The sequence below is a fragment of the Scyliorhinus canicula genome, chromosome 6 (assembly GCF_902713615.1).
Source record: "Scyliorhinus canicula chromosome 6, sScyCan1.1, whole genome shotgun sequence".
NCBI lineage: Eukaryota > Metazoa > Chordata > Chondrichthyes > Carcharhiniformes > Scyliorhinidae > Scyliorhinus > Scyliorhinus canicula.
This window is the reverse complement of record NC_052151.1, coordinates 181,758,245-181,766,784: the sequence shown is the minus strand read 5'-3', so window position 1 is coordinate 181,766,784 and position 8,540 is coordinate 181,758,245.

Sequence of the window (8,540 nt, the reverse complement as noted above, 5' to 3'; positions counted from 1 at the left end):
GAAAGGTGCTGTAGAAATGCAACTCTGTTATTCTATTTTATAAGCACCATGTTTGCTGTCAATGCAAGATGGTGGTCTGCACATGCACACTGGTCTGCTTGTGTGTGGAGATCTCCTACGCCCAGCCTGCTAGTAACAACGCGCATGTGCTGATTATATCACCACATCTCCTGGAGAGTGTGTCAGTGTGCATGGGGGCTGGTGGGCAGTATTCACAGGGATCTGCACCCGTCTTCTCCTCACCTCCTAAGATTCACGATGCAGAGAGACAAGATAAGGCTGAATGCTGCAGGCAAGGACTTGGAAACCAATAAAGGAATTGTCAAACACGGATGGGATCCCAGGGGAGTGTGTCTGCAGTTTCATTATTCCCCTGGGCAGTCGAGACTGGAATAAGCAGAGATACCTTGAGTAAAGAACATATTTGTATTGCTAAGTTCAGCATTTTCTCTGTGTCGTGCATTTCGAACTGTTGCTCCACCAATCACTGAGGGGCCAATTGTGCTCCTGGTGCAGTGTTTTTCAAACTTTTTTGCCCATTTTTACCAACCGGCGAACCTTCGTGACCCACGCCAGCTGGCTTTCACAACCCACGCCGGCCGACCTTCGTGACCCACGCTGCCTAAGCATCACGACTGACTTTGTTGCTTACCTTTATTGCGACAGGTGAGCCTTGGTCCTCACTGTGATATGCAGACATGCAGATAATGAACACAGAGAACAGGACATGACCAATGAGCAGGCAGGACACTCAGGGGTGGTGTCTCACTATAAAAGGCACGAGGCACTCACACGCCGCCTCTTTCCACCGATGAACATCTACAGAGTGAGTCAGGGTGTATGTACAGTATCACACCTCCAGTACGTGGCTAAGAGCTAGTCTGGTTCAGTCAGACAGAGTAACCACACTTAGGTTAGCAGAGAGTCGAGCTCATAGAGAACTGTGCTAACTGTGCTACTGCTTCAATAAATCGGATTGAACTAACTTCAAGGTCTGGAGTATCTTTTGGTTAAAGCTGCATCCAGTTGCAGCCTGTGTTATCCCAGAGTACACAACATGCTACCAGATGACTGCTTAATCTAGGTGGTTTACGTCAGTCTTTTCCATGACGACCAGTGAATGTATCCCGGCCCCATGGAGAAGATTCAGGCTCTTCACCAGCTCAGGACCTCTGGCAATCTCAGTGTCAACTGGTGGACATTCAAGCAAAAGTCTCTGCTGTACATCGCAGCCTCAGACCTCGTGGGTGTGTCTGAAGCCAGGAAGATTGCGCTTCTCCTCTCAACAGCGGGTGATCCAGCCATCGAACTCTTCAACTCTTTTCACTTCACCGAAGGCCAGGACAAGACAAAGTTTCAGTCCATCCTGGACAGGTTTGACAGTCACTGTGAAGTGGACACCAATGAAATCTTCGAGCGCTACATATTCAAACTGGGTCTACAAGGTCATGAGTGACAATGGCCCGTGCTTCAACAGCCATGAGTGGTCTATGTGTGCCAAGTCATACCATTTCAGACATGTCACTTCCAGCCCACACTATCCGCAGTCCAATGGGAAGGTTGAAAAATAGGTGCACATTGTGGAACAGCTCATCTGCAAGGCTGCGGATTCTGCTTCTGACATCTAACTCGCGCTGCTTGCGTACAGGGCAACTGTCCACTGGCATGTTGCCGGCTCAACTCCTGATGAACAGGGACCTGTGAACGACACTTCCAGCCATACACTTACACAACCTGGATCACCTCCCGGTGCTGCAGAAGGTGCAGCACCTCCGAAACCAACAAAAGCAGGGCTATGATGCTCATGCCACCGAATTGTCTGTGTTATCCCCGGCAGACACTGTCAGGATAAAGATACCAGATGGTGGCTGGTCTGCTCCAGTTGTCATTGTTCGACAGGCTGCGCCCCGCTCGTATGTTGTATGTATGGCTGATGGTTCTGTTGTGCGATGAAGCAGACGGGCACTGCGCAAAGTTGCCTGCCCGCAACCGCTTTTTTCTCTGTTTCCGTCCGTTGTTTTGCCACCTCCTGATACCTCGAACTACGAGGCCACCAGTCAGGCTTCTATCCCGCCTGTCAAGGCGCTGTCATCCCCACCGCCACCTCTCCAGCGGTCAACAAGGATCAGACGCAAGCCCCAGAGACTTATGAACATTTGTTTTGTTTGCTATGTTCTGTTTTCTCACATTAGACAGCTGTCTTCACCTGTAAATACATTCACATATGCCACCACTTGTAAATATTTTTTATTTATTTTTTTAAATTTAGAGTATCCAATTAATTTTTTCCGATTAAGGGGCAATTTAGCGTGGTCAATCCACCTACCCTGCACATCTTTGGGTTGTGGGGGCGAAACCCATGCAGACACGGGGAGAATGTGCAAACTCCACACGGACAGTGACCCAGAGCCGGGATTGAACCTGGGACCTCGGCGCCGTGAGGCAGCAATGCTAACCACTGTGCCACCGTGCTGCCCGATCATGTATATTAATATAGAGAGATCACTACACCTCCCAATACCTGGACATGACCAACCCGTGGGTTGCGACCCTGAGTTTGATAAACCCTGTCCTAGTATGTGTTAAAGAACCCACTGCTGCAATTTCTGGTGGTGGCATCTAATGGGTAGTCGCGTACGAGGTGGCTCCCGCCAGGGTACTTTATTTTTGGTTCTTTTTGCCCAGTTTTGGGGTTTTTAAAAGACTAATTCAATGGGATAAGGTTCCCAAACAAGAGAAATGCCAGAAAGTCCAGGACTCCAGGAGTCTGCATGTTCTCCCCGTGTCTGCGTGGGTTTCCTCCGGGTGCTCCGGTTTTCTCCCACAGTCCAAAGCTGTGCAGGTTAGGTGGACTGGTCATGCTAAATTGGATTGGATTGGATTTGTTTATTGTCACGTGTACTGAGATACAGTGAAAAGTATTTTTCTGTGAGCAGCTCAACAGATCATTAAGTACATGGGAAGAAAAGGGAATAAAAGAAAATACATAATAGGGCAACACAAGGAACACAATGTAACTACATAACACCGGCATCGGATGAAGCATACATGGGTGTAGTGTTAATGAGGTCAGTCCATAAGAGGGTCATTTAAGAGTCTGGTGACAGTGGGGAAGAAGCTGTTTTTGAGTCTGTTCGTGCTTGTTCTCAGACTTCTGTATCTCCTGCCTGATGGAAGAAGCTGGAAGAGTGAGTAAGCCGGGTGGGAGGGATCCTTGATTATGCTGCCCGCTTTCCCCAGGCAACGGGAGGTGTAGATGGAATCAATGGATGGGAGGCAGGTTTGTGTGGTGGACTGGGCGGTATTCACGAATCTCTGCAGTACACACACGACATGTCACTACACCACTCTACTAGGTTCTCTATCTCCCTCCTGTATTCTGACTCGTCGTTATTCGAGATCTGGCCCAGTATGGTCGTATCGTCAGCAAACTTGGAGATGGAGTTGGAACTGGAGTTGCGGTCCTGGGCCGAGCAGTTGCCATACCAGGCTGTGATGCAGCCCGATAGGATGCTCTCTGTAGTGCATCTGTAAAAGTTGGTAAGGGTTAATGTGGAAATGCCGAATTTCCTTAGTTTCCTGAGGAAGTATAGGCGCTGTTGCGCTTTCTTGGTGGTAGCGTCAACGTGAGTGGACCAGGACAGATTTCTGGTGATGTGCACCCCTAGGAATTTGAAGCTGCTAACCATTTCCACCTCGGCCCCGTTGATGCTGACAGGGGTGTGTACAGTACTTTGCTTCCTGAAGTCAATGACCAGCTCTTTAGTTCTGCTGGCATTGAGGGAGAGATTGTTGTCGTTACACCACTCCACTAGGTTCTCTATCTCCCTCCTGCATTCTGACTCGTCGTTGTTCGAGATCCGGCCCACTATGGTCGTATCGTCAGCAAACTTGTAGATGGAGTTGGAACCAAGTTTTGCCACGCAGTCGTGTGTGTAGAGTAGAGGGAGTAGAGTCGGGGGCTAAGTACGCAGCCTTGCGGGGCACCGGTATTGAGGACTATTGTGGAGGAGATGTTGGTGTTCATTCTTACTGATTGTGGTCTGTTGGTCAGAAAATCGAGGATCCAGTTGCAGAGTGGAGAGCCAAGTCCTAGGTTTTGGAGCTTTGATATGAGCTTGGCTGGGATTATGGTGTTGAAGGCGGAGCTGTAGTCAATTAACAGGAGTCTGATGTAGGAGTCCTTGTTTTCAAGATGCTCTAGGGATGAGTGTAGGGCCAGGGAAGTGGCGTCTGATGTGGACCGGTTGCAACGTTATACGAATTGAAGTGGGTCAAGGCGTTCCGGGAGTATGGAGGTGATGCGCTTCATGATCAGCCTCTCGAAGCACTTCATTGCAACTGAAGTCAGAGCCACCGGACGGTAGTCATTGAGGCATGTTGCCTGGTTCTTCTTTGGTACCGGTATGATGGTGGTCTTCTTGAAGCAGGTGGGGACCTCGGAGTGGAGTAGGGAAAGGTTAAAGATGTCCATGAATACCTCTGCCAGCTGGTGTGCGCAGGCTCTGAGTGCACGACCAGGGATCCCGTCCGGGCCCATCGCCTTCCGTGGGTTCACTTTCAGGAAGGCCAATCTAACTTCGGAAGCTGTGATGGTGGGTATGGGTGAGTTTCCTCTGGGTGTCCGGTTTCCTCCCGCGGTCCGGGGATGTGCGGGTTGGGTGGATTGGCCGTGATAGGTTGCCCTTAGTGTCCAAAATTGCCCTTAGTGTTGGGTGGGGTTACTGGGTTATGGGGATAGGGTGGAGGTGTTGACCTTGGGTGGGGTGCTCTTTCCAAGAGCCGGTGCAGACTCGGTGGGCCGGATGGCCTCCTTCTGCACTGTAAATTCTATGAAAAGTTATGGGCTGCTGGGGCACTCGACAGCGGATTGTTGGTTACCTGCTCGAACCGAGCATAGAATGCATTAAGTTCTGTCAACCAATCTTTCTTTGCTGGCTTCCTTCTCATAGAATCCCTACAATGCAGAAGGAGGTCATTTGGTCCATCGAGTCTGCACTGACTCTCTGAAAGACTACCGCACCCAGGCTCACGCCCCCACCCTTTTTCCTTTCTGGCGGACCCGAACGGGAGACATGTAATTATCACTGGGTCTTTGGCAGGCTCCTCGGTGGTCCTAGTTAATGTGGATGCTCCAAATTGGTATAATATGGCTTCTATTCCTTGGGTATGGCTTCTATTCCTGACTTGGATTCACACCAAAGTTGGGGGGGGGGATTAAATTGTATTTTAACCCCTCGATTGGACCTAAGGGTCTGATTCCCTCAGAGGTAGCACAAGGCTCTCTTTTTTTAATAATCTTTATTGTCACAAGTAGGCTTACATTAACACTGCAATGAAGTTACTGTGAAAAGCCCCTAGTCACCACACTGCGGCACCTGTTGGGGTACACTGAGGGAGAATTCAGAATGTCCAAATGACCTAACAGCACGTCTTTCGGGACTTGTGGGAGGAAACCGGAGCACCCGGAGGAAACCCATGCAGACACGGGGAGAATCTGCAGATTAATAAGAGGTTGTTGATTAATAAGAGAATCCGGGGTTATGGGGAGAAGACAGGTGATTGGGGATGAGAAAAATATCAGCCATGGTTGAATGGCGGAGCAGACTTGATTGGCCGAGTGGCCTATTTCTGCTCCTATGTCTTATGGTCTTATTCCACACAGACAGTGACCCAAGCGGGGAATTGAACCTGTGACCCTGGATCTGGGAAGCAATAGTGCTACCCGCTGTGCTGCCGTGCTGCTCCTCACCTTGTACGTTGTAGGATGCCCTTAAGGCGGTCATTGGGGGGTGGGGGGGAGGTGGGGGAGATAATTCCCGACAAGCCGCACAGGGACAGGATTGCGAGAGACTGGTGGATTCTATCCTTGAGGTGGACGGCCAGTACTCGCCTGCCCCAAAGCGCTGTTGCTGCCGAGTAGGAAAAAGGTTGCAGAAGCAATTTGAGCTACTCTCAATGGGTAAGGCGGTGAGGCAGCTGCAATGCTTGAGGGGGACATTCTATAATACTGGGACACAGTCAGTTGCCTCTTAGCGTAGCAGCTGAGGCAGTTGGCTACCTCCCGGGAGATTGTGCAGTTCAGGCACTCGGTGGCAGGTTGGTTTCTGCCCCATGGAAGGTCTATGCTTCGCCTGAAGCCTTTTATTGAAGTCTGTGTAGATCAGAGCTGGAGGAAGAGAGTTGGCCCATGATGCAGTTTTTGGAGAGATTCTCCTTCCCGGTGATGGAGAGAATGAAGGAGTTGGAATCCCTGTTTGGCCCGGAGGAGATTATGAAATGTATTAGTTTAATGCAGTCAGATAAATCTCCAGGCTCGGATGAATTTCCTATCGGGTTCTATCAGAAATTTTCAGGGCAGTTAATTCCACAGGTATTGAACATGTTTAATGATTCCTTATCCCAGAGGGTATTGCTGGTTACATTGGCACAGGTTCTATTTCCCTGATTCCGAAGACGGATAAGGGCTTTACAGAATGCAGGTCAAACCGGTCTACCTTGTTGTTGAATGCTGATACTAAATTGCTGGCTAAACTGGCAATGCTGTTGCAGCCCTGCCTTCCAGGGAAAGTGATTTCAGAAGACCAGAGAGGACTTGACAAGGGTCCTAGCTGATGTATCAATGATTAAATATTGTCTTTTCCCCCTCTCTAGTGCCCAAACCGGAGGTGATTGTCTCAATGGACGCTGAAAAAGAGTTTGATAGGGTTGAGTAGGGGTATCTATTTCAGATTCTTGGGAGATTTGGTTTTGGGTCAAAGTTTATATCTTGAATTTGTCGTTTGTATAGAGCTCGCACTGCAAGTGTTCACACAAACGCCTTCAGCTTGGGTTAGTTCAGTTGTCGATTGTCTCCGCTTCTGTTTGCTTTGGAAATTGAGCCACTGGCCATCGCATTAAGATCTCCCACAGACTGGAGGGAGATAAAGCAGGAAGGGAGGGAGATTAGGGTGTCCTTGTATGCAGATGATCCGCTTCTTCAATCTCGGCTCCATGTTGTTGTTCGCCCTTATTTGTACCAATCATCTCTTTGTGCCAACAGATTTCACATTGAAGTCCAGGCCATGGGGGGAGGAGGGTCTGGAGGGGACCAGTTTGTGGAGGGTAGGTTTGCCAGTTTTGACGAGCTGTTGGACAAGTTCCAACTCCCTGGGACTAATTTATTCAGATATTCAAAGGTTCACGATTTTCTGTGTAAGGAGTTATCTTCATTTCCCTTGGTACCTTTGCCCTCCAGTTTGAATAAATTTTATCTCTGGCCGATTTAGGTGAGGGGAGGATTGCGGACATTTATGGCCAGATCCTGTCGGTGGAGCAGGCTCCATTGGCTGAGGTGAACAGGAGTGGGAGAGCGAACAGGGTCTAGTTTTTGATGGAGGTTGGGGGGGTATGTGGAGTGAGGCTCTTCACAAGGTCAACGCAACCTCCTCCTGTGTTAGGCTCAACTTGATTCAGTTCAAGGCTGTGCACAGGGCACATCTGATCACGACGTCGATGAGTGTTTTTTTTCTCGGGGGTAGAGGATAGGTGCGATCGTTGTTCTCGGGGGGACCGAGGAATCATACCTACATGTCCTGGTCATGTCCTAAAATTGTAAACTTCTGGGTCTCCTTCTTTAACACCACGTCAGGGATTCCTGATGTCGAGTTGGAGCCGTGCCTGTTGGTGGCCATTTTCAGGGTATCAGACTCGCCGGTGCTGCAGGCGGGGGTGACGGCAGATGTCCTCACCTTTACCTCTTGATAGCCAGGAGGCGAGTTCTGATTGGGTGGAGTTCTGATTGGGTGGAGAAGCCTAGTGCCTTGGCTTGGTTGGCTGAGTTAATGGAGTTCCTATATCTGGAGAAGATTAAGTACACCATTAGAGGATTGGTGGAAGGGTTCTACTCAAGATGCCAGTCGTTAATTTGCTTATTCAGAGAGTTAATCACCATCAGCTGTTGGAGGATTTTTTTTTTTGTTATGTTTTGAACGTTTGTCTTCAGTGGGTTTGTTAATTATTGATTTGAGCTGTTCTTGCGTTGTGCCTCTATTTGTCGTTTAGTGTAGTATTTGCTATAATGTCAAATTTCTTCAATAAAAATATATTTTTTGAAAAAACGCCATTGCCTTGGTGTGATGATTTGAACTGTGCCATCTTTGGTCCTGGCCACTGCCCTGCTGTGATCATTTGAGCAGCACAATCTTTGGTCCTGGCCATTGCCCAGCTATAATAATTTGGGCAACACCATCTTTGGTCCTGGCCACTGTCCAGCTGTGATGTTTTGAGCAGCGCCATCTTTGTTCCTGGTCATTGCCCAGCCATAATGATTTAGGCCAGTGTTCTTCAAACTCGGGGCGCGACCCGCAGGTGGGTCACGGGCGGGTGTCGGGAGGGTCGCAAATCCGTTGTCCGCGGCGCTCCCGATCGCGCAAATCTCCGCGCTGCAAGCGGCCTTTAAAATGGCCGCGAATATGTTTAAAAAATTCCGCCGATCATCGGCGCGCATGCATGCCAATGATCGGGCGCGGATGCGCAGTGCGGCCGCTATTTTTTTTAAA